The sequence below is a fragment of the Microtus oregoni genome, unplaced genomic scaffold, assembly GCF_018167655.1.
Source record: "Microtus oregoni isolate MIOR12 unplaced genomic scaffold, Mior012 000011F_ref0000422, whole genome shotgun sequence".
Classification (NCBI taxonomy): domain Eukaryota; kingdom Metazoa; phylum Chordata; class Mammalia; order Rodentia; family Cricetidae; genus Microtus; species Microtus oregoni.
In genome coordinates this window covers 15,377,918-15,403,966 of record NW_024543070.1, presented here as the reverse complement: position 1 = coordinate 15,403,966, position 26,049 = coordinate 15,377,918, and the positions used below count along the sequence as shown (strand labels likewise).

At 45.7% G+C, this 26,049-nt stretch overlaps 1 protein-coding gene and 1 long non-coding RNA gene across 8 annotated transcripts in view; one reads left to right on the top strand and one right to left on the bottom strand.

Annotated features, from left to right (window-relative positions):
- Positions 1 to 26,049, bottom strand: part of Fgf1 (fibroblast growth factor 1) — a 99,066-nt gene that overhangs the window by 24,167 nt on the left and 48,850 nt on the right. Inside the window, exon 1 of one of the 7 annotated variants that reach the window (XM_041660530.1) lies at positions 24,183 to 24,272. The exons of 4 other annotated variants lie outside the window; for them this stretch is intronic. The gene's annotated coding sequence lies outside the window, so the exon portion shown is untranslated. Of the gene's footprint in view, positions 1 to 429; positions 649 to 817; positions 923 to 24,182; positions 24,273 to 26,049 lie in introns of those variants that run through there. 2 more of the 7 variants (XM_041660529.1, XM_041660527.1) reach the window with 2 other exon arrangements.
- LOC121453631 overlaps positions 1 to 26,049 on the top strand; it is a 107,085-nt gene that overhangs the window by 34,290 nt on the left and 46,746 nt on the right. The window lies entirely within an intron of this gene.

Below are 26,049 nucleotides of genomic sequence, written 5' to 3'. Positions count from 1 at the left end.
TGGCTACATTGATATGTGATAAAATAATTCCAAAGTGAAAAGAATGATTACAGGCGACAGGAATCATCGCACGACGAAAAATGGGAAAATCCCATAGACAGATTTGGTGGCACAACCTTGCTGTCTACAAGGCTAACATTGAGAAGAGGAGAACAGGAAGTTGATAACTCCATAATGACAGTGAGAACTTTTGATACCCCAGTCTCAGCCCATAGAACAATAGATACAAACTATAAACAAAGGATGAGGAGGCTGGAAGGGCATGGCCATCTCTTTAACTGAGAGGATCTTCCCTTAATGACAAGTGAATACATTGCTCCTAAGGACTTGTGGGGCAAGACTCAACCCAAATGGAAACCTTTGTTTTATCAGACTGTTGTATGAATAGAAATCGCTTCCACCCAGTGGGTGGTGACAAGGCCCTCTCACCTTTTAAAGTCCCCAGACAACTTCCTCTTTCCTGTTGCTCTCACCAGGACGGCCTTGGCGTGGGCAGTGCTTTCTTCTCTAGCTCTGCTTACTCTGGGCTCTGTTGCTCGTGACCTCCCCACCTCAGCGACCTGAGGATTGCTCTCTCCAGATGTTTGGTTCAGTAGAGTTCTGCCGCCTTTAGGGTGAAGTGCAGATTCCTGCCATGGCCCGCAAGGCTTTTGTGATCTGGTCTCTGCCTAGCTCTGTTGCCTTGTCTAACTGGGCTCTTTATATGTGCCCACCACCCCGCCCTTTGCGTTCCTCTCCCAGGCCTGAGCCCAAAGCTGACAGCATCAGGTTCTCTCTCTCTCTCCCCTTCCACTCTAGCCTGGCTAATCATACTCACCCTTCAAAAATTCAGCTCTCACATTTCCTCCTCCAGAAACTTCTGTGTGGACACACGCCCCAACCTTGACCTCCTAACGCCTGTCCGCACCACACACACCAGGTCAGATATTGGTTCTCTGGACTCCCTTCAGCAGCACTGAGGGTTGTCACTGTCACCTGCCTTCCTCTGTCAACACCCGCCCATTGATTCTTGTTGCTGGGTAAACACCAAAACCTTGCTACAGCCTGCATGGCCGCTGCGGGTCCAGGTGGTTCCCCCTACCTCGTCTTCCACCCAGCTTCCTCTGCAGACCTAGAGAGCACAGCCCTCCCTCCTGACCTGGGCCGCTTGTCCAGGCTCTTCCGACTGGCTGGGATACTGTCCTTTCCCTATTTGTCACGGGATCTTAGTGCCCTTATCAGTTCCTTCAGAAGCCTTTTCTGCTTCCGAGAACTGAGCCAGGCTCCTCCTGTCCTCACAGACCCCTTGTCCCCCATCCCTTCATAAGTTTTTAATTACATCTTCATGCTCGTGATTATTTGATTAATATCTCCCTTCGTCACTAGACTGCCAGGTCTGTGGAGGCAGAAACTTGTCTGTCTCTCTTGCCATGGTATAACCAGAAGCTGGCAAGATGCCTGGTACCTAACGGGCCCTTGACAAATATTTGTAGGGTGAGTGAATGAATGCATTTGAACTATGCTCTTGACTGCCTGCTTCATTCCTCTCTGCAGCTCCGAGACAGAAGCCACTGACTCTCCCTGCCTCTAGTACTTGGCAGATACCTAGGCACGTCTGTCCTGATGGAAAAGTGTTCTCAGAAGGCCTAGTTAGCAGGTGGTGTCCTGCAGATGCTGACAGAGAAGCTGAGCCCAAACCCTTACAGGGTGTCTTCGACGCAGTCGCGTTACATAGGAAAACCCTCTGAAGCGGTCCCTGTTCCCGCTTGTAACAATCATTTCCTCGCTTCTTCAGAAGAAATGCTTTTAAAATTACTGAGTCCAGAAGGGCAAGGGTCAAGTTTGGCCTCCATATCTGACCAAAAAAATGATTGATAGGGCGGTAGAAGGATTCCAGGTCTCCTTATTTGTGCTGCAGAGCGTCCCAAGGCAGGCACACCCTCAGTGAAGGAAAGTTTGACTGCGGGTGATGGAGGAAGGTCATTGGTTAAATAAAAAGAAACTGCTTGTCCCTCATTGGTTAGAAGATAGGTGGGAGGAGTAAACAGAACAGAACTCTGGGAAGAAGAGGAAGTGAGCTCAGTCTCGACAGCTCTCCTCTCTGGAGCAGACGCCTGGGAGAGACGCCATGCCCCGCTCCCGGGATGAAGCTCGACCCAGGATGGACTAGGCTAGAATCTTCCCGGTAAGACCGGTGCTCACCGATTATTAGAGATGGGTTGATCGGGATATCAGAATTAGCCAGTAAGGGCTAGGGCAGAAGGGCCAAGCAGTGCTTAAAAGAATACAGTGTCTGTGTAATTATTTTGGGCATAAGCTAGCCATGTGGGCGGCTGGGTGTGGGGGACGCAGCCCTGCCGCCCCATATTACTACAGTTGACGCCCACGTGGACAACTGAATCCACAGAAAGCCTGAAAAAGCTTGGCAAAGAGTAAAGCATGTTTTCTTGATAGTGACAATTTCTCGGATCTACTCTGCTTGCTAGAGGCAAGCAAGCGCCTCTTCTAAGAGAGGCTTCCTGACTCAGCTTCAGCTGCAAAACCCTGCAGCTCATTAAGAGTTCCTGCCACGAAACACTTAAATGGTGTTGACGGAAAGCTGAACGCATGCTTTTCGGTTTTCAGCTGTAGCAGGAAAAAAGCTGCGCCGTTTAAAAATGCCGGCTTTCTGGGCCATCCTGCCAGGGCAAACTCTGACTGTTTGAGGCAGGAGGGCCGGCTACCGAGAGGACTTGAGTGTTGTCTGTTGTAGCTCACTTGCTGGCAGGGACCTTGAAATGCCATACAGTTGTTGCAGTAAACATGGCTACAGCCTGTATATCCGCCATGAGGCTGGAAAGCTAAGGAATGGACTGGATCTAGCTGGCAAAGCCACGCCTTTAATCCTACTGAGATCGCTTGGTAAATTAAAGATTCATGTGGTCAGAAAAAGAGAGATATACAGTAAAGAGAGATTCAAAGACAGAAAAAATTTCTGAATGGTTTAAAGTGTGTTAAAAATATATGCAGACTAAAAGTTAAAGTTCTTAAAGTAAAAAAAAAACAAAAAAAAGGAAGAGAGTTGTTGTGTGTGGTAGCACACGCCTTTAATCCCAGTGCCTAGAAGGCAGAGACAAACAGATCTCTGTGAGTTCAAGGTGTAGCAGTGTACACCTTTAATCCCGAATGCCTGGGAGGCAGAGACAGGCGGATCTCGGAGAGTTCAAAGACAGCCTGGTCTACAGAGTTACTTCAGGTCAAAGATACAGAGAACCTGTCTCAAAAAGCAAAAAGTTAAAAGTAAAAATAAATGAAATAGAGGTTAAAACAAAGGTGTAATAAGATGGAAAATAAACAGAGAATTTTGATACTGTATGCTATTATGCTCTCTTTGAATTGTTTGAATGCTGAGGAAGGACAAACAACTGCTAAAAGATATTTGTTTATAAATGCTGCTGAACTAATCCAACATAGATACTTTGAAAATGCCTTAAATTTGAAATTTGGATCTAAAGACATGATACTTTGGAAAGGAGTTTCTTATTTTGTTTTCACAGAGGATGAGACGCTGTTCATTTCTTCTATTCCGATTTGGTATGATGGACCACGTCCTCCTGAATGGTTCCTGTGCACGCCTTCAGAAAATTGCTTCACTCAACTGCCAACTGAGATGAAACTAGCACACAGGGTTATACCATGAAAGACCTAATTAACGACGCCCCCATTCAGCAGGAAGCAGTTTGGAGAGAAATAACTGCGCCCAAATTCCCAAAAAATGTTTATAAATGTTCTTTTACATTTAAAGGGGGATATGATATAGGTATGAATAATTTGCATTAGTATAGATTTTGCTTTATTGATAGAGATTTAAGGTCAATTTTGTTATATGTATAAGTGTTTCTGATTTTGATTAAGGTATTGTGATTGTGTAGTTCATTTAAATATGTACTGTATAATTAAGAAATATAGGTTGTTAATGGATAATCATCGATAATAGTAAAGCTTGTAGTTATGTTAGTTAGTATTTTCTAGATGTGCGTAGATATATTTTAGATAGACATTCTTCATGTCTTTCAAAGATTACAGAATAGGACATTTAATGTTTTAATAACTGAGGACTTTTCATGTCAATGAGACACTCTGCTCCTGGCAGCACCAATCTACTTCAAGAGGAAGATGGGCATCGAAGAGGCTCGTTATGGAGTTTTGATAGCCATTTGGGCAAAAAACTGCTCTTGCCTGGACTATTGCATAAACCGGACACAGAGAACCCGCAGAGAGAGGACTACTGAACTTGCCTAAGGTGAGATGATCTTTCGGGGTTCCTGATTCATTTTGAAAGAGTCTGCGAGACATTCTGCAGGACACAACAGATAGTGACTGAACTGACTTTGAATTTTCCTGCTTTATGGAAATATCTGCTGGGTACCATGGGCCTGAAGGCTGAAGATGGATGCCCCAACCGTACAAAAGAACTTTGGGTGACTGTCCAGGCAGCGAAATGTCTTTGTCATTTCTAGAGTTTGAAGTTTCTTAGTTCTTGTTTACTTAGGTAATATTATATCTTTCTGGAGTCTTTGATGGAGTTAAGAATAGTTAGTTATAGTTTTCCTTAGTTATGATAAAGATTATTGTAACTTTTTCTTGATAACTTTTTTGTTATATGTAATTTTGCTATGTTAAAGTTAAGGCCTTTTTTTTTTTTGTTTAAACCAAAAAAGGGGAAATGATGGAGGAAGGTCATTGGTTAAATAAAAAGAAACTGCTTGTCCCTCATTGGTTAGAAGATAGGTGGGAGGAGTAAACAGAACAGAACTCTGGGAAGAAGAGGAAGTGAGCTCAGTCTCGACAGCTCTCCTCTCTGGAGCAGACGCCTGGGAGAGACGCCATGCCCCGCTCCCGGGATGAAGCTCGACCCAGGATGGACTAGGCTAGAATCTTCCCGGTAAGACCGGTGCTCACCGATTATTAGAGATGGGTTGATCGGGATATCAGAATTAGCCAGTAAGGGCTAGGGCAGAAGGGCCAAGCAGTGCTTAAAAGAATACAGTGTCTGTGTAATTATTTTGGGCATAAGCTAGCCATGTGGGCGGCTGGGTGTGGGGGACGCAGCCCTGCCGCCCCATATTACTACATGCGGGGAGGGAGACAGAGTGTTCCCAGCCCTCCTTATTTCTCCTGCTATGTCCTTGGTACTCTGTATGGATCAGAGTGTGATGGGGCTGGCTGGCCTGGGCTGGTCCCAAGCCAGCTCTCTTCCATGAGCTGAAGTTCTTTTTCCATTATTGACAGTAAACTGTTGACTCAGCTGTGGGGTGAACTTCCACTGGAGTGTGCAGGAGTTGAACCCTTCACGTTCTTGAGAGATCATTACGGCCCAAGCAGAAACCATATTGCCATGGTTAGTAGCTTGAAATAAGCTCCGGTGAGAATGCTTTTATCACAGAAATGGCCTCACAACCAAGACTGGATCAATGGCAATATCAGCAAATATGGTAACATGGAAGAAAAAGTTTCACAGGGCCCCACTCTAGACAAAGAGTTACAGGACGCTAATGACAGCTCAGAGGAGAAAGGCTGTTTTCCAGGGATGAGCCCCCTTACTGACTGCCCATCTCAGAGTGGTCAGCCTTGAAACTGTATGTACAAACAACAGAAACAGACTCAACAGATTATATTTATATACTTTTGTGTGTGTGTGTGTGTGTGTGTGTGCGCGTGCGCATATCTGTGCGTAACAATAATAATCAAAGAAAAAGGATCTCATCTTGGGGGGGCCTGGTGGGGAGGGCACCTAGAAGGGGTCAAATGGAAAAAAGGGAGGTGGGAAAGTGATAAATTCTATTCAATTAAAATCTTTTTTAAAATGCTGTTCTTTCTTCTCTTTCTAACCATCCCCCACATGGCTGATTTTCAGCCTAGCATTTGACTTGAGTTTAAATCTTGCTGGATATTCATTAGTGAACTATTCTTTCTCATAGAGCTGCAGTCTCCCCATAAATGGCCACTGCACTGAGTCATGGTGAGTCTTTTGTTGTTGTTGTTGTTTTTGTTTTGAGACAGAGTTTCTCTGTGTAGCCCTGACTGTCCTGGAACTCACCTGTGGACCACCAAGCTGGCCTCAGATTTTCAGAGGTCCACCTTCCTTTGCCTCCCCAGAGCTGGGGTTAAAGGGATTGAGGGTGTGCACCGCCGCCGCCCAGTGACTTTCAATTTTTAACTAACTCATCTAAAGTTCTGAACCTGGCCCCAGAAAATGTGTGAGCGTTTGATTGATGCTAACTTGATTATCACCATGCGCAGACTCAGCCATCCACGATGCTGATTTATAACAGTGCTTGAAAAGTATCTCCCTGCTAGGATGGAATGTTCCATCATGACTTACAGGCAGCAATGTTGTCTTTTCATGGGTTTAGATGGGTGGTTCTCAGCCTTCCTAGTGCTGCGACCCCTTTTACACAGTTCCTCATGTCGTGACTCCCAACCATATATTTATCTTCTTTGCTACTTCATAACTATAATTTTGCTACTGTTATAAATTGTAATGTAAATGTCTTGTGTACAGGTTATCTGATATGAGACCCCTCTGAAGGGTCATTTGACCCCAAAGAGATCACAACCCACAGTTTGAAAAAACACTGGTTAAATGGATGTGCTGCACAATGATGGGCTCTCTCTGAGTTTCGTAGGGTTGAGGCTTGTGTTGTCCATGATGAGAGAGGGGCTAAGGTCTTAAAAGTCTTTTTCTCCAGTCTTTTCTTTTAAGCACTGGGAATTGAACCCAGTGTCTCCTACATGCTAGGCAAGTTTGCTACCATTGAGCTACCTCCTTACTCTCCTCTCCAGTTCTTCAGGAGCTTTCTGATCCCAAGAAGCCCCCAAGTTACTGGGCATATACTGTTCCTGGGCAGCCAATGTCAAATGCTTGAGGGAGATCAAGATGGCATACTTTAGGTGTCAATTACTTCTGTTCCTTGTGTCTGCCATAAAGAGGATGCTACAGATGTCCTGGGAATTTAGACAAAGAAAGGAAAAGAAAGCCCCCAAGTCCCTAGTTCCCAATCAAAATCTTAAAAAACTAGAAATACTTTCATAACTGACATCGTGGTAAAGCCTTTCTATTTCCAGTCCTTGTTTACCTATGGAATGTTAACCTCTGTCTAGTCGACTGTATAGTTGCTTTATGTTAGGGAATTGTCCAAGACCTCACTGGGGTTGTTCCACGATGTACGATAGATGAGCCATCCTAACTTCTTACAAACAAAAACAAAAAAAAACTTTCAAGATTTTTTTTTTTTTAATGTAACTGTGGCTGACCTGGAACTCACTATGTATGCCAGATCAGCCTCAAACTTGCAAAAGTCTATTTGCCACTGCCTCACGAATGTTGGGATTAAAAAAAGGTGTGCCAATGTGCTTTCTGCCCTTAAGATGTCTATATTCTGCCTTGCCAGACTCGGCCAGGTTCCAGAGAAGGCCGTTGTTGCCTGGACTAAGTGCAACTGTCATCCAGTCCAGGTGCTTCACTCAGCCGCCCAGTCTTAGCCTTTGCCTTGACATCCCTCCACAGAGACCAAGAGAAGCAGATGCACCTCTCAGGAGGGCCATCTCCAACATCTTTTCTTTCTCCTCCATCTGAGATCTTTTATTTTCTGCACTCTGACTTATTCACCCCCCATCAAACACCTCCCCACCATAACACCATCATCCAACCGGAGGTCAGGCGTTCTTTTAAGTGCCTGCAGAGAACAGAATCCACTTGGAAAGGAGAAGCAGAGGCCGCCTGGCGCAGTGGTGCGCTCTCCTGGCTCCGGTTCTGTCTGAATTTTAATGGGAGACTCTGGTTCAGTGTGTCCCGAAAACCTGTGCACATCTTAAACCGGAATATCCTTCCTGCAGACAGATGCATTAAAGCTGGGGCTTAGAGCCAAATGTTAAGTGATTCTGCAGGGGCTCTTGCAGCCCTCACTCTCCTTCCTTCAACCTCGGCTTACTGATGTGTCTCCAAAAATCTTCTTAATCTGTTGTGCAACTTTACAGTCTCCAGGAAGGGCCCAGCAAGGACATTCCTTACTCCAAGTCAGCTGACTTCCCTGCTCTTTAGAAGACCGTGTTTGCAGAGTCTTTTCTCCCCCCCTCCAGCCCCCGCCCACTCTTGACCTAGAAATCTTAGCTTCTTCAAAGGCAGACTTTTGAAGTGTGTGCTTGTTATCTGTTTGGACTGCAAAAGGCTTGCCTTACCATGCATTACCCAATAATCTGCCCTGGCTACAACCAGAAGCAGTAAAAGTTCTTAAGTATGTATAGTATATCAAACATGGTCCTAAATATGCTGTATACATTAATGGATTCTCAAAGAAATTTTGCTAGAGAAGCATTGTCCCCCATTCTGCTTAACAAGGTGGTAAATAAATAAGAGCAATAGTTTCAACCCAAAAATGTATCCTGGCCTATTACAGTGTTAAAAGTTTAAGATCTGAACCTAGGGTTTTCATATGCCAAAGTCTATGATTTTAATCATGGATTTAGTGTGATCAAGAGAACAAATGTTCTTTGAACTGGGTGACCCTTCGCCTTCTTTGTTCTTTGTAACCTACCTACCACTGTAATTTATGCAGCCCTGTGGACAACTTCAAAGAAGGGGCATTTGCTTTCATGCAAGTACAGTCTTTGCCCTGCCAGCTGTCCCTTCCCATGGTGCTGCAGTGACAACCACCAGGCTATTCTTCTGATGCCTCAAGGTAACCCAGGGTCACATGAGATCATCTTGGCCCTCACCAGGTGAGCAGTGGCCACGCTGATAAGGACTGGGGCGGGGGAAGGACCTATTTGGAAAGGGGCTGACTTTAGAAGATTGGAGATGCCCCTGCAAAGGGAGACCTCTCACGGTTTGAGACTTGGATTTTGGTTTCTGTGGTTTCATTAACACCTTTTATGACTGGCAAGTCACTTGACCTTTCTGCTCCTCTGTTGCTTTGCCTGGGACTGGGAATGGAGCTCAATGAGGATGGTCATGTTTAGCATGTAGGCCCTAGGTTCCACCTCCAGCAATACTGTAGCCAAGGAAACCAAGAGTGCCAGTCTTGTGATGGTGCTGTAAAGAAGCAGAGCAAGGCCTGGGCAGGAGGTGACACACAGCGAGCATCACACCCCGTGTCTCGGGAGGTTTGGTTCATTAAACTCTTAAGGCATTTGGAGTTTCACGGAGCAGCTTGAACAAATGAGATTCTCTCAGGGACTCATCGAGGACTGCTTTCTACTCTTCCTGCAAGCTACATAACCACCCCATTTTTCTCAACCCTAGACAGCTGTGATGCATAGGGACTGCACAGTTCGGCCAAGGAAACCTGCGGCTCAGCCAAGAATAAAGCCCTCACCCCTGAGGCATTTGCTTATGACGTCACCTCACTATTGGACAGCCTCACCTCCGATAGCCCCGGCTCACTCGGAATGCGATGAAGACAAAGGACAAAACTCACGTTTTGGCCAGACAGATGTTATCCAGGTGTCTCTGGAAGAGGAGGTGGCAGGACCAGCGTGGGGCTGCTGTTTAAGGTCCTTGGGTACTGAGGGAGGAGTGAAACCCCGTAGAGCTTGCTCACGCACCCGTCTGTTGTGGACCTTAAAGGAGAGCTACAGAGGCCCTAGCTGGAGCCCGAGAACTCCAGGCCGGGAGCTAATGGCAGAGCCAAGGCCCTTGCTTTGCCAAGGGACCCTGTGGGTGTCACAGCCAAAAGGGCAGGAACAAAAGGGCTCGGATCGCTAGTGCAAGCATTCCAGGACTTTCTTCAGGGACTGCATTAGGACAGTGGCACAATTGTTCCCTTTGGCATTCTTCTCTTTAAGGAGTTGGGTTATTCTTAGCAATCCCTTGTCTTTACCAACTCTCTTGGTATGAACCATGTGAACAGTCTCCAAAGGGCTATGCTTCCGTTTGTGCAGCATTTCAGTGCTGCCTGTGGCTCCCAGGACCCTATAACATAGCTTTCCACATACAGGTCCCCATACAGCTTAGCCCCTGGATGGGTATGACGGGATGGAAGTGGAGCAGAACAACATCCTCACCAGAGGTTCTGGAAGAACAGCCAGTCTTGGATAAGGATGAAATCACTTGGAAGTGAGCTGAAATCTTAGGCCCAAGAACTAACGTAAGAGATAAGTCTGCACTGGTATCTCCTGTCTCCAGGAAGGTACACGTTAGGGCCAAGACGCCATTTCTCAGAAAATGCTGAGGGTAGGTAGGTACCAATAGCTGCAACTGCCCACCCCTCTGTCAGAGGCCTCTCAGTGAAGGTGACTCAAGCTTGTGGTAGTTCAAAGCTCTCAGTTGTCCAGGTCTCATGATCTCCCCCCTCATTTGTTCTGTCTGACCTTCCAAAGCCATTTATCTTCTCAGCATCCACTACCCCTCTCATGTTTTAGGAACCAAATAACCGCTGTGTTGGGTGGGGTGGCTTGAAAAGAAAAATAGAGACACTTAAGTTGCTGACCTTTGAAAACAGATTAGGCAACAAGGAGAACAGAGAGGCTTCAAAGGGTCTCCTGTTTTCTTTCTGCTTCCATAGTTCCCCTGGACAGCCAAGGATCTACATTCCCGGATCCTCCCTGGTCTTGGCAAGTTCCAGGGACTCTTCTAGAGTTCTATAAATCTGAGTCTTTGGATGGGTCCATGGAGTGGGGCAGAAGGAATGCAGAACTCTTCCCAGTAATTTCATCCTACGTGCTGAGTCCCCAGTGGTGCGATGTTCCCATAGGCCTGATCTTCTGGGAAGTAAATATATATATGAGTATTGCTTTTCGACACTGTTCTCCATAGGGCTAGTCCTTACACTGTAAGATTTTACAGTGCAGAGAGTTTGATTGACGGAAAACCCTTATTAACACCCAGAATTTTGAGGCGGGGCTTCTGTCTCTTCAGCATCAAATTCTGTTGTGCCACCTTCATCCAAGGAAGCTCTCCTCACTGCCCTGCTTCATCTCAGACCTAAATATGCCATGGTATGGTAGTTTATGATGATTACGACTGTCTATTTCACTACTACATACACACACATACACACACATCCCTGTCCATACATATATGTTCACACACACAAACATGCGCACAACTCATTAGGTTTCATATCAGGTTTGTTTTGTTCACATTATATTTTCATCATTTTTACTCAACCTGTCTTCTTTCATCCTTGTTCTTATCATTATTAATGTTATATTTTTAATATAAATATTTACTCCATTACATTGATTTTGTTTGTTTGTTTGGCTGGTTGGTTTTTTAGACAGGGTTTCTCTGTGTAACAGTCCTGGAACTCCCTTTGAAGACCAGGCTGGCCTTGAACTCACAGAGATCCGCCTGCCTCTGCCTCACCAAGTGCTGGAATTAAACGTGTGCGCCACTACCGTCCAGATGAGTTTTCACAAAATGCTGCATGGTTGCTAAGTAAGCCTACAGTAACAGCTACCCTCACGTTACCCCAGTCCCAGCCTTATTAGCTGTCTGGCATTTCTGAGGTATAGCAATCAAACTCTGACTCCCACGAAAGCTTAACAAATGTACACCTCATTACAACTACCTTGTTAATATTTGCACTGACCTATACACCATCAGTCTTATTTTCTCAAAGAGTCTGCTTTTCTTATACGATTCTCCATGCCACTTAAAGTGCAGTGTCAGAGAGAGTGCACTAAAAAACTCCTGCTAAAAACTTAATTCAGATGCAGCATTTCCTGGTTTAATTTTTTTTTATAACTTTGTATTTCTGTAAAGCAAAATCTAAATCCTGGCATGACCTATATGATGCTATGTGGCCCAGCACATCTTCCATCTTCCCACTAATTTGTCCCCACATTCCAGCCTCTCCATCATCTATTCTTGGATCCTGACTTCATTGTGGTCCTTACCACACAGACCTCCAACACACTGCTCCCTTTCCAGGAATGGCCTTCCCCAACAGTGGCTGTTGGCTGGCTTCTGCTCACCCTTTAGATGACATCTGAAGTGCCACCTCCCCAGAGACTTTCCTTGACCTCCCCCCCAAGTTTAGTGTTCTTCTTCTATACATTCTCTCTTTCTCTTTCTCAAATGATATTAAGTTTTGGAAGACTTATGTGTATGAATATTTTGCCTGAATGTATGTATGTGCACCATGTTCATGCCTGAAGTCAAAAGAGGGTATGGGATCTCCTGGAACTTGAGTTATGGATGGTTGTGAGCACCACGTAGGTGGTGGGAATCAAACCTGAGACCCTGCAAGAGCAATAAGTGCTCTAAATTACTGAGCCATCTCTCCAGACCCTATGTAGCTCCCTGTTCTTTTCTTCCTCAGTGCTCACCACCACTTATAGTCAGCTGTCTGTTCCTCTCTCTGAGTTCTTTTTGGATGTGTCTCTTTTCTGAGACAGTGAGCTCCTGGGGTGGAGGCGATTTCTCTTCACCTCCTTCTCAGTCCTCGACGGTTGGTTCAGATACTTGTTAGGTGATGAGCAAGACGGGGGAGAGGGGATGAGCAGATAAATGAAAATTTCAGATTGCGAATTCTTGACCCGAGAATCTGCCACACTGAAGGGCTTTCATGCCCTACTCTACTCTGTTGTGATGAACTTTGCACTTCTGAAACAGGTGGCTTTCCCCTAGATGATTTTTTATAGAAAAAGAGGCAAATATAGAGGTAATTGTTGGTTCTCACTCATCAAGTCCCTGTTACCTATCACCAACATCCTCTTGAGAGTCTGCTACCCAATTTCTGGGAACCACAGGAAACAAATCGACTGACCCTGCAAAAATAGCCCGGATTTGACCTTCTTCCTGTGGAAGGGTGCCTTTCCTCAAGGCAAACATTACAACGAAATTTTATCTGCTTTTCGGAGCTTCTCTCTTCAGTCATTCTCTCAGCAGAATTTATCCGGCCAGACTCCGATTTCCGCTCTGCAATCGCCCCCATGTGGGCTAGGTCATTGCTTTAGTCAATTGCTCGTTTATTATTTTGATGCTATTGTTTATGCATCAAAATGGAAAGATGGGAAGAAATCAAGCTGCTGAGTCGTTCTTCCAGGAAAGGAGGGGCTTTCCTCCCTGAGCTCCCGTCCCTCTCTCTCCCTCCCACAGGTTCATGATGTTTCCTCGTTCTCTGTTCTCTTACACAATCCCCTACTTGGACTGACCAAGCTGCAGGGAGCAGTTGAACTTAGCTTTCATTGTCTAAAAGGAACTAACTCTGTAGGGCAATTACCAACACTTCCCATAAGTCAAAGTCAGCCATAAGTTCCTCGAAAGAAGACTGTCACTGACTCATTATGCCACTGGCTACATCCTGCCTGCTGGGTGCTTTAGGTTACAAATAGAATTGCAGTTCTCCTGGGCAGCTGGATCTCAAACAAGAACTTTCTCCTTTGAACAACAAAGACTTGGGACCCTGGAAGGGGCTTTCTTTTACTACCGCAACTGGAAGTGGTCTTCTGTACCGCAGGGGCATGGTGCCCCATGCCTGGGAAAGTGGGATGATTTTTTGATCTTTTGTATTAATTCAACAAATAAGCAGGAGGTAGACAATTTACCTAGGTTGCTTTAAATATAAGGCAAAGACTGGAAAACTGGAATATATATGTAAATAATAATGAAAATGTTTTTAGGGTATATGATTACTTCTGCCAGAATTAACTCCCATTAAATCCTCTTTGTTTTCTTTTTTTTTTTTGAGGGTCTCATGTAGTCTAAGCTGGCCTTGAACTCTCTGTGTTATTAGAGTCTTACCTTGGTCTCCTGATCTTTTTTCCCCTCTATCTCCTGAGTGCTGGATTTATAAGTTGTGTGCCTTGGTGCTGGGCTTTTGTGTTAATTTTTGTGTTACAAGTATAAACATTTTTGCAAAGTGAAGTTATATAAATATAACTATAAGGGTATCATCATGGTTAATACCGGCTGTCAACTTGTTAGGATCTAGCGTGTCTGAAGAGATGAGCCTCTCTGTGTGTTGTGATGGAATTTCTTCATTTGGTTATATCAGCTGGGAAGACTCACCCTAACTGTGTGTGATAGTATCATATGGGGTGGAATTCGGTACTGGATAAAAAAGAAAAAAAGCTATTCGAGAACTAGCATTCAGCATTGTCTACTTCCTGAACGAGGGCACAGTGAGAACAGCAGCTCATGCTCTTACCACCATCCCCTCTCTGCCGCTGGACTTCCTCCTGAAACTTTAAACCAAAATGAAACCTTCCTTACTCAGACTGTTTTTGTCAGCATCTTTTATTGCAGCAACATGAAGATTAACAAATGCAAAAAATTGGTACAGGGAGTGGGGGGTTTTGCTGACATAAAGCTGACCGTGTGGTTTGTAAGCCTTTTGAATTGGTTTGTCGGAGAAATGTGGATGAGTTCAGAACTCTGGGCGAGGAATGCTAGCTGCTATAAGCAGAGCTTAGTGGGTCGTTTTGGTAGGCATTTGGAAGATCAGAAGGCTTTTCTTATAAGGCCTTTTCCATGTGATTGTAAGCACCAGGAGAGCAGGGAGATGCACAATAATGGTTTACATCAGCAACTCTAAATAGGCCTGGCTTCCTATCTAGTTGGCACCAACTCACTGGTAACTCTGGGCAAGTTCCCCAGAGCCCCTGAATCTCAACATTCTCTCTCATAGACTGAAGATGGTAATAATCCTGTGTAACATAACCAGGGAAAGTAAATGGTATAATGCATTACAACATACTCAACATACACGAAGACCTCAGGGAACACGATGGGCTGCTGTCAACTTCCCATTCTTCCTGCCACAGGTCCCTGTTGCCAGGGTTAGTTCAGGCAGTGCTAACTTAAGCAGATAAATAGAATCCGCCCCTCCCCACTTGTACTAGATGACGGATAAGCAGCTTTCATGGTTCTGCATGCCCAAGTCTGATGTGTGGCATTTTTCTTTGCTCAGCGTCTTTGGAATTCCTGGGAGATTTGAGCTTCCCCTCCCAGCTGCCTCTCCTTTTATCAGCACAGGACCTACCACGGGGCTCACACCCTGAGCTTTCTGCTCTGTGTGGCCCATCTTCCTGGGAATTATGACAAAGTCCCTTTTCCTAGTTCTAATGTACCAGGACAAGTAAGCTTGGTAAGCCATGTCTAGCAAGTTACCTCACTGTGTGACCCATGGGCCTCGGGAATTCTCTTTTGGTATTAAGATAAAGAAAAGTGGTTCTGCCCAAGGGGAACAAATTTGATTATTTTTCTTCCTTTAGCAAAGTCACTGCAAGTCCAAATCTACTGTGCGTGTGTGTGTGTGTGTGTGTGTGTGTGTGTGTATGTATGTGTGTATGTGTATTATGAAGCAGTAGCCCAGGGACACTGTGTGTGTGTGTGAGTGTGTGTGTGTGAGATCTGAAGCAGTAGCCCAGGGACAGTGTGTGTGTGTGTGTGTGTGTGTGTGTGTGTGTGTGTGATCTGAAGCAGTAGCCCAGGGACACTGTGTGTGTGTGTGTGTGTGTGTGTGTGTGTGTACTATGAAGCAGTAGCTCAGGGACACTGTTCATTTCAATGTTTATTTTTCTTTCTATTATTTCCTTTACTGAATAATTGTTGTTGCTACGAGGGGATGAGAAAGCAAAACAGAGCCTGGAGTTCCTTGCTCTGTTGCATGGCAAGAGGCTAGGCCGCGCATGAGCACCTGGACATGACCTATGTTTGTGGGTTTCCTCCGAGGCTTTGCATTGATGGGACCTAATACAAAGGCCCAGACTTGCAGCAAGTCTTCATCTGTCCCGCCTTCCGGCTCCCAAATAACCATATGGAGACTTTTTATTAATTACAAAAGCTCAGCTGATAGCTTAGACTTGTTTCTAACTAGATCATCTAACTTAAGTTAACCGATTTCTATGAATTTACTTCTGCCTTGTGTCTTTGTTGCCTTTACTCTGTATTGCCCATGCTGCTTCCCTGCTTCATTGTGTCTGGCTGGTAACAGTGACTCTCTCTCTTCCTCCCAGGCTTCTCTCTGCCCCGAAAATCCTGCCTAGCTATTGGCTGTTCAGCTTCTTATTAAACCAATCTGAGTGACACATCTTCACAGTGTACAACAAGGTTAATTCACAACACAGACCATTGTGAACTAAGCCAGAAAGAGGTCCTGAAGAGTCAGCTAAGGCTTACCACAGCACACAAGCAAGCAAGTCTGTCATAGATGAAGTGACACCCGGCACTGAAACAGGACAGGATTGTTTTGTTTTAGCTTCTTCCTAACCTCATTTTTTTTTAAACGTTGCTTCCAAGAGTTGAAGAATCTGATATGTATTCCATCACCTAGCATGCTTTTAATGAGCACCTGGCAGTACCAGGCATGGGGAAAGGAGTAGAGATTAAGACACACATAATGAGGCACTCTTGAGGTTTACATTCGAGTAGGAAAGACACAAGGGATTCTGGATGAACTGGGCATTAGAACAGTGAAGTGAGGGGTTTCAGGGAGCTACATGTCAAGTGATCTACGGGCCTGAGGGATGGCAAGGTGTCCTAGAGGAAGGGTCGTTCCTACTGGGAGGCAGTAGAGAAAGGCGTGGCAAAGGTACTGAGTTCAGAAAGAGCATATTTCCATCGAGGAACTAAAGAGCAGGAGGGCATGCTGTGGCTGGGGAGTTGACAGATTACTTGCAGCTTTGTGGCCATTTATTGGCAGGACTGTGGGAAACCACCAGACAAGGCAGAGTGGAGAGTGACATCATCAGATTTGCAATTTTCAAAGGTCACTCTGCCTGCCGAGTGGAGCGGCGGGCAGGTAGAGCAGGGATGTTCATGAAGAAGCCCACACAGTGGGTAAGGGAGCCTCCCATGCATGGGTGTGGGCCAGGTGCAAAGCCACTCTTCACAGCTGCCTCACCAGAATATTTTGGGGACATCAGTCCAGGCACCTTCTCTAAGAAGGTGGCAGTATGTTGTGGGAACATGGGACTCAGATGTTAAGCAGCTGACTGAAATGAGGCTCAGGATGGCTCACGGGATGACACCTGGCATAGGAGCCAGCTCGCTCTCTCGTGCCAGGCTGGACACTGGGACCGTTGGCCACTCCTCTTCTGCCTATCTTCTACTCACAGGAGCCTGGACAGACAGACAGTCCTTCAGCAGAGGAGTGTGACCTCAAGGATGCCTTTCCAGCCACACTGCTCTGACTTCTCTGACTACTGCTGACATTCCTATGAGGGGTATGGCTAGGGAAGAGAGCCAGGGCTCCAGATGCCTCCCCACTTCCGGTTCCTCCGGCACTCGGTAATGCCAGAGAAAATAGCTGAGACCCTGCCTGGCTTCTGATCCCCCCATCCCACTCCATCCTCTGATGGTGAGCACACCTGCAGAGTTTATAGTCTAGCTGCTTCCTGCGGACCCACTTGGTTTCCAAGCTGTCCTAGTCTTTGTATTGAGAGAAAACAGATGGCCCAGGAGTTCCCTGGCATCACATCTGCCAGTGGCTTCCAGTTCCAAAATATGCCAGTGTTGTGCTCACCTTGGATCTTGCTTCCCTGTTGGCCTGGACTTCTCTGTAGCAGCCCTGTCAATCACCCCCACCTGCCTTGGAAAGACAGGTCATGTCTGCTTCTCCTCAGACTCAGTGTGAGCCTCATGCTTGCTGTCTGACTGTTTCTATTGGGTAGAGCCTCTGTCTGTCTTGCTCAACTTTTTATTCCCAGGTATGGCATATAAGATACGTTTAATAAATATGTTGGCTCATGTACAAAATATACAAACCGAAAATTGAAATGTAAAAGAAATACAATTTGCGGTTTCATTGAAATGTGCATAACTACTTAGCAATAAATTTTAAAATGTATATGTAAGGCCTGGGCATCAAAAAGTACAAAAGAGAAAGTAAATAAATGAAGAGTTATGAAACATTCAGGGTTCCAGAAGCCGTTTTAAAATGTAAACTATGCCTGAACTTCTTTGTGAGTTCAAGGAAATATCAATAAAAATGAGTGGAAAAAAATACAAAGAGCAACTCAAAATGGATTGACATCTTATGTGTAAAACCAGAAACTATAAAATGATTAGAAGAAAATCCATGGGAAAAAAAAAAAACTTCTTAACAATGGTCAGAGGTGGGAGTAGGGTTGGAAAGATGTCTCTGTGGTTAAAAGTATTGGCTACTCTTGCAGAGGACCAGGGTTCGGTTCCCAGCACCATTCATAACTCCAGTTCCAGGGAATCCAGTGCCCTCTTCTGGCCTCCACGGGCACCAGGCACGTGTGTATGGCATACATATATACATACACACGTGCAGGCAAACACTTGACGCATAAAATAAGTAAATCCTTGGGCCTGAAGAGACGGCAAACAATCCCACTATTGAATATATTGAAATCATTGTATTAAGTCAACTTCTCTATTCCTACATCCATTGCAACTGAGATATCTTAATCCTGTGTCTGTTGCCAGTAAGGTGAGGAACAAGCCCAGCCTTAAACTAAAGAAGAAAATGCTGTCATTTGATCAAGGTGGAGGAAGCTTGAGAAATTATCTAAGCAGATAAGCCAGGTACAGAAAGACAGAGGCCACAGATCTTGCTTATATGTTGAATCTAAAAACAAGTCAATTCAGAGAAACAGAGAGTGGTGTTTGCTTGCAGATAGGGAATGGAGACAAGAGGGTGTTGAACACAAAGTTCTGCTTAGGGTGAGTAAGTGTGGAAGCCTGTTTGCAGCACGGTGACAGTAGTCATAATAATGGGTCCTTGGGGCTGAGGATGTAGCTCATTTGGTAGAGTACTGTGCCTGCATGAAGTCCTGGACCCAATCCCAGTATCATATAAAACCAGAATAGGGATGCACACCCATGATCCTAGCCTTTGGGAGTGGAGGCAGGAGGAATATGAGGTCAAAGTCATCTTCAGCTACATGAGACCCTGTCTTAGAAAGAAAGAAAACAAACAAACAAAAAACAAACTTTAAATTCAAGCCAGTTACCTCACTGTTTGATTCCAGCACCAAGGAGGCTGAGACAGGAGGACAGTAAACTCAGAGCCAGCTTGAGCTACATAGCAAAACCCTATTTCAAAGGACAAAAAGACCCCAAAGTTTTCCCAAGAAAGAAGTGGGAAAAAAAATCAGGCAATAGTAGTGTATCCTTAATTGCTCAGCAGAGGACTGAAAGTTACGGGAGGCTGTAGGGACGCTGATGAGACTGATGGCAGAACTCACTTCACATTTCCACATGTATCAGCATACCTCACTGCATGTGCTAAACAAACACCTTTTTAAAAACAACCCCGTCTCAAAAACATGGAGTTAAAATCCATCTGTTGGAAGGAAAGAGGGTGGTGGGAATGGCGGTGGTGTGGTCATCCTATGTAACATTTTGGTGAGAAAGTTTGCGTTACCTCAGGTTTTCTCATGAAGCAGTGCTTGATAAGCTTTACCAAGTCCCCAGTTATGAACCCAAGAGTGAGACTTTTGATTAACAAAGTCGAACTGAAATTCTATTCATTTTCTAAAACCATTGACCCCTTCCTCATGAAACATTCCAGCTTACCGGAGTGAAGAGATGGAGGAAGAGGTAGGGTTGAGTTAGACTAGTCCTCACTCATTCTTTCAACAAGCATTTAATGGCTGTGACTTAGCAGGCATTGCATGTGAGGGTAAATAAGCAGTCAACCCTCAGCCCCCATTGCATGCATTCATTCGTACAGGGAGAGCTGAGGAGCAAATTCGGGGCCTCACACACACTCGGTAAGAGCTCTGCCAACTGAGCTACAAACTTAGCCCAGTGTATTCCCTTTTTGTTTTCAGAAGCGAGCACCTTGGAGCTGGAGAGATGGCTTGGAGGGCAAGAGCTCAGGCTGTTCTTGCAAAGGGCTGGAGCTTGGTTTCCAGTACCCACGTTAGACAGCTCCCAACAGCCTGTACCTCCAGCTCCAGGGCATCTGATGCCCTTTTCTGAACTCCGGCGGCACCGTCACTCACATGTGCACTCCCCAACATACACATAATTAAAATAAAAAAAATGTGAACTTTTGACTAAGACAATCGAAAATGGTACCTGTTCTCCTTGCCCCCATTGAGTCGTGGGCAGCAGAAGGGGCAGTGTGTAAGTAGGTAGGGGGTGGGCAGGGGTTCCCTGCAGAACTGGCGTTAGAAGACTTGGGATGTGTAGGAAACCACCTGTGTCTAAGTGTCCTATTGGAGGAGGCTTTGGGCACCCCATCAAAAAGAAGCTGTCATGTTTCCACAAGTGTGATGTTGACCCCCTTTCTTGCACTTATCCACAGTGGGCAGGGGACTCAAAATAGCCCACCGGTTGCAGGGGCTGCAAGGATCAACACCACCTTTTTATAGGACGGAGGCTTCTGGGGCTTACACTACTTCCATCCTGAACCTGTTCCATCTCCTTCCAGGCCCCCAAGTCACTGTTTCCTCCTCTGGCATTCTGTTGTGTGTTGACTGCCGTGGTTTGTGGCAATCTCTGGGCTCTACAATTACAATCTTTAGCATCTGGGCTTGCATTCCCCCTCCCTGATCCCTTTCCCTGAATCTTCAGTCCTAAGGGGCAGGCTTTGGTTCTCGGGCCCTCCTTTCACCTGTAGACGCAGATGTTCCATGAATAGTCACAGACATCTTTACATTAGATGGCTAGGATTCCTGTGTAATACTTTGGAGACATTCCTGCTCCAAAAGGAGATTTGATGTGAGAGAATTGAAAGGGCATGGCGTTGGGGAAAGAGGCTCCCGTAACGTCGGTTACTTCAAGCTATTCCAGTGGAGGTTGGCATAGTTAGGAAATGGAGATTGTGGGGGCACAGAAAGAGGGGCCAGTGGGGACCAGCTGCATCTCCTCCTGTCTTGGTCACGGTAATGTGAAGCAGCCATTAGGAATGTGTCTCAGCCTTCCTGCAAATCCGGGCCACAGATGTCTGGGTTTGCACCGAGATGTCTGATGGCCGTTGGCGAGTTGTTTAGCTGGCTGATTCGGGAGTGTTTGCTGCTATGTTTCCTGTGTTAGGATGTTTATTGAGGGGATTTATTTCCTATATAAGGTGGATATATTGTCCTGAATAAGTTAGAAATAATCTAGGTAGGCTCAGTTTTTGTTTTTGTTTTGGTTTCTAATTTCCTTCTTAAACTAGGATGAACCCCCCTGGGTCTAGTGCTTTCTAAGAAGGTGCTCTATTGTAACTCAATCCCCAACCACTAGACATACGTCTAGGAGAAGAAACACACACACACACACACACACACACACACACACACACAGAGAGAGAGAGAGAGAGAGAGAGAGAGAGAGAGAGAGCGAGAGAGAGAGAGAGAGAGAGGCTAATTATGTAGTCAAGAAAGGATGAATTTATATTTCTGATCTTTCTGCCTCCACTTAACGCTGGGATTACAGGCATCTTTCCACCATGTCAAGTTTATAGTTCTGGGAATTGAACCCAAGGACTTATGTACACTAGGCAAGTTCTCTACCAACTGAGCTACAGCCCCCACCACACATACACACTTTTTGAGGCGGGGTATCATATTGTTTGCATTTTCAAGTCGTTAGAGTTTAGACTGAAATTCATTGTAAATGGAAAATTGATGTCACCACTGAAAATATAAAAATAGCATCACTCACCATTCATGGGCATTCCAGAAACAAGCGCAATTTATATCAAACATATACATAGCTAATTAAGAGTATATCATGTACCCTATGCATGTTATCTCATGATTAATGTATCATACAGTACCACACTTACAAAGTGAAACTCCTGGTTTTATGGATGGAAACTCGGGCTCTTGAGAAACCAAGTAACCCCAGGGGAAAGGATATTTCAGAAAACCAAACTGCCTGTGAGTTTGTTTGCAAACAGGGCATATAAAGAGAAGTTCACAGCACTAAAAAGCAGAACAGAGAGTTTGGTTGGAAATGATGAACTTTGAAAGGAGATCTATGTGTTTTCCAACTGTTTACTTTGGAAATGAAATAAAAAAGTAGATGAAATAAGGAAAAACAAAACTCCAGACTCCGAATATTTAGGCGTCATTCCTGCACTTGGGGGATGAAATGGGAAGATTGTGAACTTAAGACCAGCCTGAGCTATCTCGAAAAAACTAAAACAAAGCAAAATAAGACCAAAGCAGAGAACAGCCCCTGTACAAGAGAAGCCCTCTTCTGGGAGCAAAGAGATGCATCTGCCCTTGAAGGAGGAGTCAGCGGACCCTCGGCTTTCCATTCACCTCACCCACTGGCTGCCTGTGCCACTGGCATCACCTTGTCTCAGGACAGGAAATGGGCCTGGAGGGACCTAGAAGGAAGGAAAGAACCAGGTTTTGGTTCTATCTCAGCTATAGCTTATCAGCTGAAGTAAGTTCATTCATTTTCCTTGTTTCCTGGGAATGGGGGGCGGGAAGGCAAAGACCTGATGGAACTCGTGGGAACAGTTCTAGGTTGTTTCGAGGTTAGAAGACTCACAGGTAAGCAATGTGGAGGGCACTGGCCTTGCTTCTGTGTCGTACATGCACTGCACAGTCAAAGCTACTGCATCCCAACGCAAAACAGATGTCTGAGCGCTAATACAAAGAGGAAACACACAGGCCCCCTGAATAGGCGGGGATTTCTCTTGATGACTTGAAAGAAGGACCAAAGGTAGGTGGCATACAGTGTGCCAAGAATGGACAGGGATAGTAGCAGCTGAATGGGCCTGGCTTTGAACCTGCTGGAGCCACCTCAGTTCTACGGAAGCCTGTAAAGCCATTCTGAGTTCCTGTCTGGAAGAACCCATGCATGTGTGCTGCACTCTGGAATGTGAGCTGCCTTTGGCAAAGACGTAGGGTCCCCTAGGCCAGTGCCCGTGAAATGAGGTCAGAATGAAGATTCTACTCAGAGAGCAGCTCTAGAAACTGCCCTTCTGTTTTGTGTCTCTGTAATATAACTGTCCTGTACATTGTGTCTTATACAACGTCCTGTACCTCTTCATATCTCTCCTCTCGGACACTGACGACCAGCTAGGAATATTAGTGAGTAATGAAAATGTTAGTGCCTCCTAAAAACACTCCCTTCTCATGAACGGTGTCCAGTTGCGGCAGTCCCTGGTGGGCTCTGCTAACCTCTGCTCACTTAGTGGACTTCCGAACTTGTCCATCCGTGCACAAGTCTTCCTTGAGGATGGAGATTAAATTAGGCAGTGACAATTTCTGATATTAAGAACTGTGATTAGCCGGGCGGCGGTGGCGCACGCCTTTAATCCCAGCACTCGGGAGGCAGAGGCAGGCGAATCTCTGTGAGTTTGAGGCCAGCCTGGTCTACAAGAGCTAGTTCTAGGACAGGAACCAAAGGCTACGAAGAAAGCCTGTCTTGAAAATTAAAAAAAAAAAACACAAAAAACTGTGATTTTAAAAGATAATAGTAATATATATGACTGAAAGGAAAGAATACAAATTACATACATATATATATTTGCATACACGTGCATACTAGAGAATACACACACCCCTCAAAATATAGCCATAGTCAGCATGGGGCGGTAAGATTATAGATAAGATACCTTTAACCATCTGTTTTATTTAATACCTATCATTTTATTTTTTGTGTTCTATATTTTCTGTATAGTTTATAAGGAACCTTTCTGATATAAGCAGAGAAATTTTAATAATTAATTTAAAAATACTGAATCTGCCCCTTGCTAGTCCAGAAGTTAGCACCTTGAGTTTGTGCTGAAAGTTCCTCGGTCAAGGGTCCCTTCAGGAAACCAGGGATGCCCCCTCCCCCCACCAAATAAAACCTGAAATTTCTCAGTAGCTGATTTTGAGGTTCAAGCAGGAGGCGATTGCTCAGGGACCCTTGTCATGCATTTAGTATAGAAAAGGGTCTTCTTCTCAGCTGATCACTTGTCCTCATCTTACCCTCATTTCCTCATGTCCCTGTCAGCATACAGCTGTGGTCAGCCAGATGTGCACTTGTCCCCTGGTTCCACGGTGTTCCCGCCACAGACTCTTTGCCAAGTCATTAGCCTTTGCATGCTAGTCCTTCATGTGTAAACTGACAGGCATAGTAAGAGGGGAGTTGAGACGGTGCCCCTTGGCTTGTGTTGGCACAGCCATGCCAGGTTGGCTGCTCTCATGCCTGCTGGCTTCTCCTCATCTTTTCCACCTACCACATGGGGAACTTTGTTCCCAGTTTGTTGGCTCTAAAAGCCCAAACCATACAGCGGGAATGGTGCCCTCCAGAGTGGCCCCAGGAGCACTCAAACACAAAGAAGGCTTAGAACATAGTTTCTGCTTACCTGCTGGGACATGGCTGCCTTTCTGAAGAGATGGCAGAGCCTTCAGAGGTTAGAAGATGTCTCTGGCCAGGAATCCCTTAGGAGCCTGGCTGTGCCTGGTGCCTGCTTCTCTCTGTAAGCCAGTGCTCTCTTTAAGCTGGGCCTCTGGCTTCTCTGACTCAGAATGTCTTAGGTCATCCCTGAGCCAGCCTTCCCCTCCCCACCTTCCCTACTTCTACCTGTTTCTCTGGGTTTGTCATCCTTGACTGCCCAGCATCGTCAGCCCCGCCCATCTCCATCCGTCTCTCCTCTACACACACAGCACACAGGTCTTGTCTGAGTGAAAGATTTCACACACACACACACACACACACACACACACACACACACACACACACCCCGCATAGGTCTTGTCTGAGGAAAGATTTCCTGCATTGCAATTTGGGGCCAGAATGCCTTTCCAATGACTCTTGGAACAAAACCAGGCTTTCCAAACTTGAGTTTTGGTTGTTTACAATTCAGAAAGCCAGCCCACTCTTCTTTGTCTTTTCTGTCTGCTATGGCATTCAGTTCTCTGGCTGCTGGTCCCCAAACCTCCCTGGTCTTCCAGATGACATGTTTTCCCTGATGGTTGTTACATTTTATGATAAAGGCCTGCTCATCTTCCCTAGACCGGTAGCTGTGTAGCTGCTGGTGGGATCTCTAGCGGAGAACCAGAGTGATTGGCACACAGTAGGGCCTTAACAAATGCCACGCGAATGAACGAGCAACACAATCATAGTATACACAGGGGACTTAGAGCAAGCCAGCATTCAGGTGGACAACCAGGCCAAGCCACCAGCCTTCACACACCCTGGCATCACGCCTAGTCTGACTCTGGAGCATTCAGATTGCCTTCAAGCTCCAACAGGCAAGCAGGTCTTCCTGCAGTGTCCCAAGTAGGAGGGTGTGTGCCAGCCACATCTTGAAGGGAATGAGTAACTACCCTGGCAGCGCTTAGCTTTAAATCATGGCTGACACTGTGGTCATCTCCTGAAGCTCCCTGCTTAAAATGGAAAGTGACATTACTCATGACGAAGGGCAGACAATAAAATGCTCATCTAGGTGGGGCCGGACACAACGGTGTGAGTATCCCTGATGATGGGTGAGTGCATCTGCCCTAACAGTTCAGTCACAGAAGGGCTTTGAGTTACACTTCCAAATTAGCTCATCACTCAGCGCCTTGCTCTCTGGGGTGTCAGGCGACATCTCGTTCCTCAGCTATGGCAGGCTTGACAGGAGGAATGTTCCTGAACCAGGATCAGAAGGTGCGAGAGTAAAGCTGGCACTCAGTCTCAGCTCTTGAAGTTTCTAGCTCAGTGACCCGGGGTAAGTTAGCAGCTCCACCCCCGCCCCTGCCCCACCCCCTCAGGCTCTTCATCTGTGAAATGATGAAAATGACTGTACCTATTCCAGGGTCATTGGGACAAGCTAATATGAAAATCTCTGGAGCACTCCGACTCCAGTGTCTGGTATATGGGTGACATACCACTGCTGGTGGCTGCCATTGTTAGCTGTTCTCTTGCTGTCCATCCTCTTCCAGCAGCCGCCACTGCTTCTCCATCTACATGTTTTTATGCTTTCCTTCCTCTGTTCATGCTGCTTGCCCTGCGGAAGTCAGTTTCTACCTCTAAGATCCTCTGGAGCTCAGGCCATACCCCAGCCTCCCTCTATGGTCACCAGTCTTCATTCTGTAGAAGCCTGTCAGCTTGTATATCAAGACCCCAATCTGATACCTGACCTGTCACCATTTCTTTCCATTTTCAGAATCCATGACCCCATATAGCATGAAATAAAATTCATGAGAATGAATCAGTCTGGTTTTCACAAGTTCTCACAGACAGAGTGG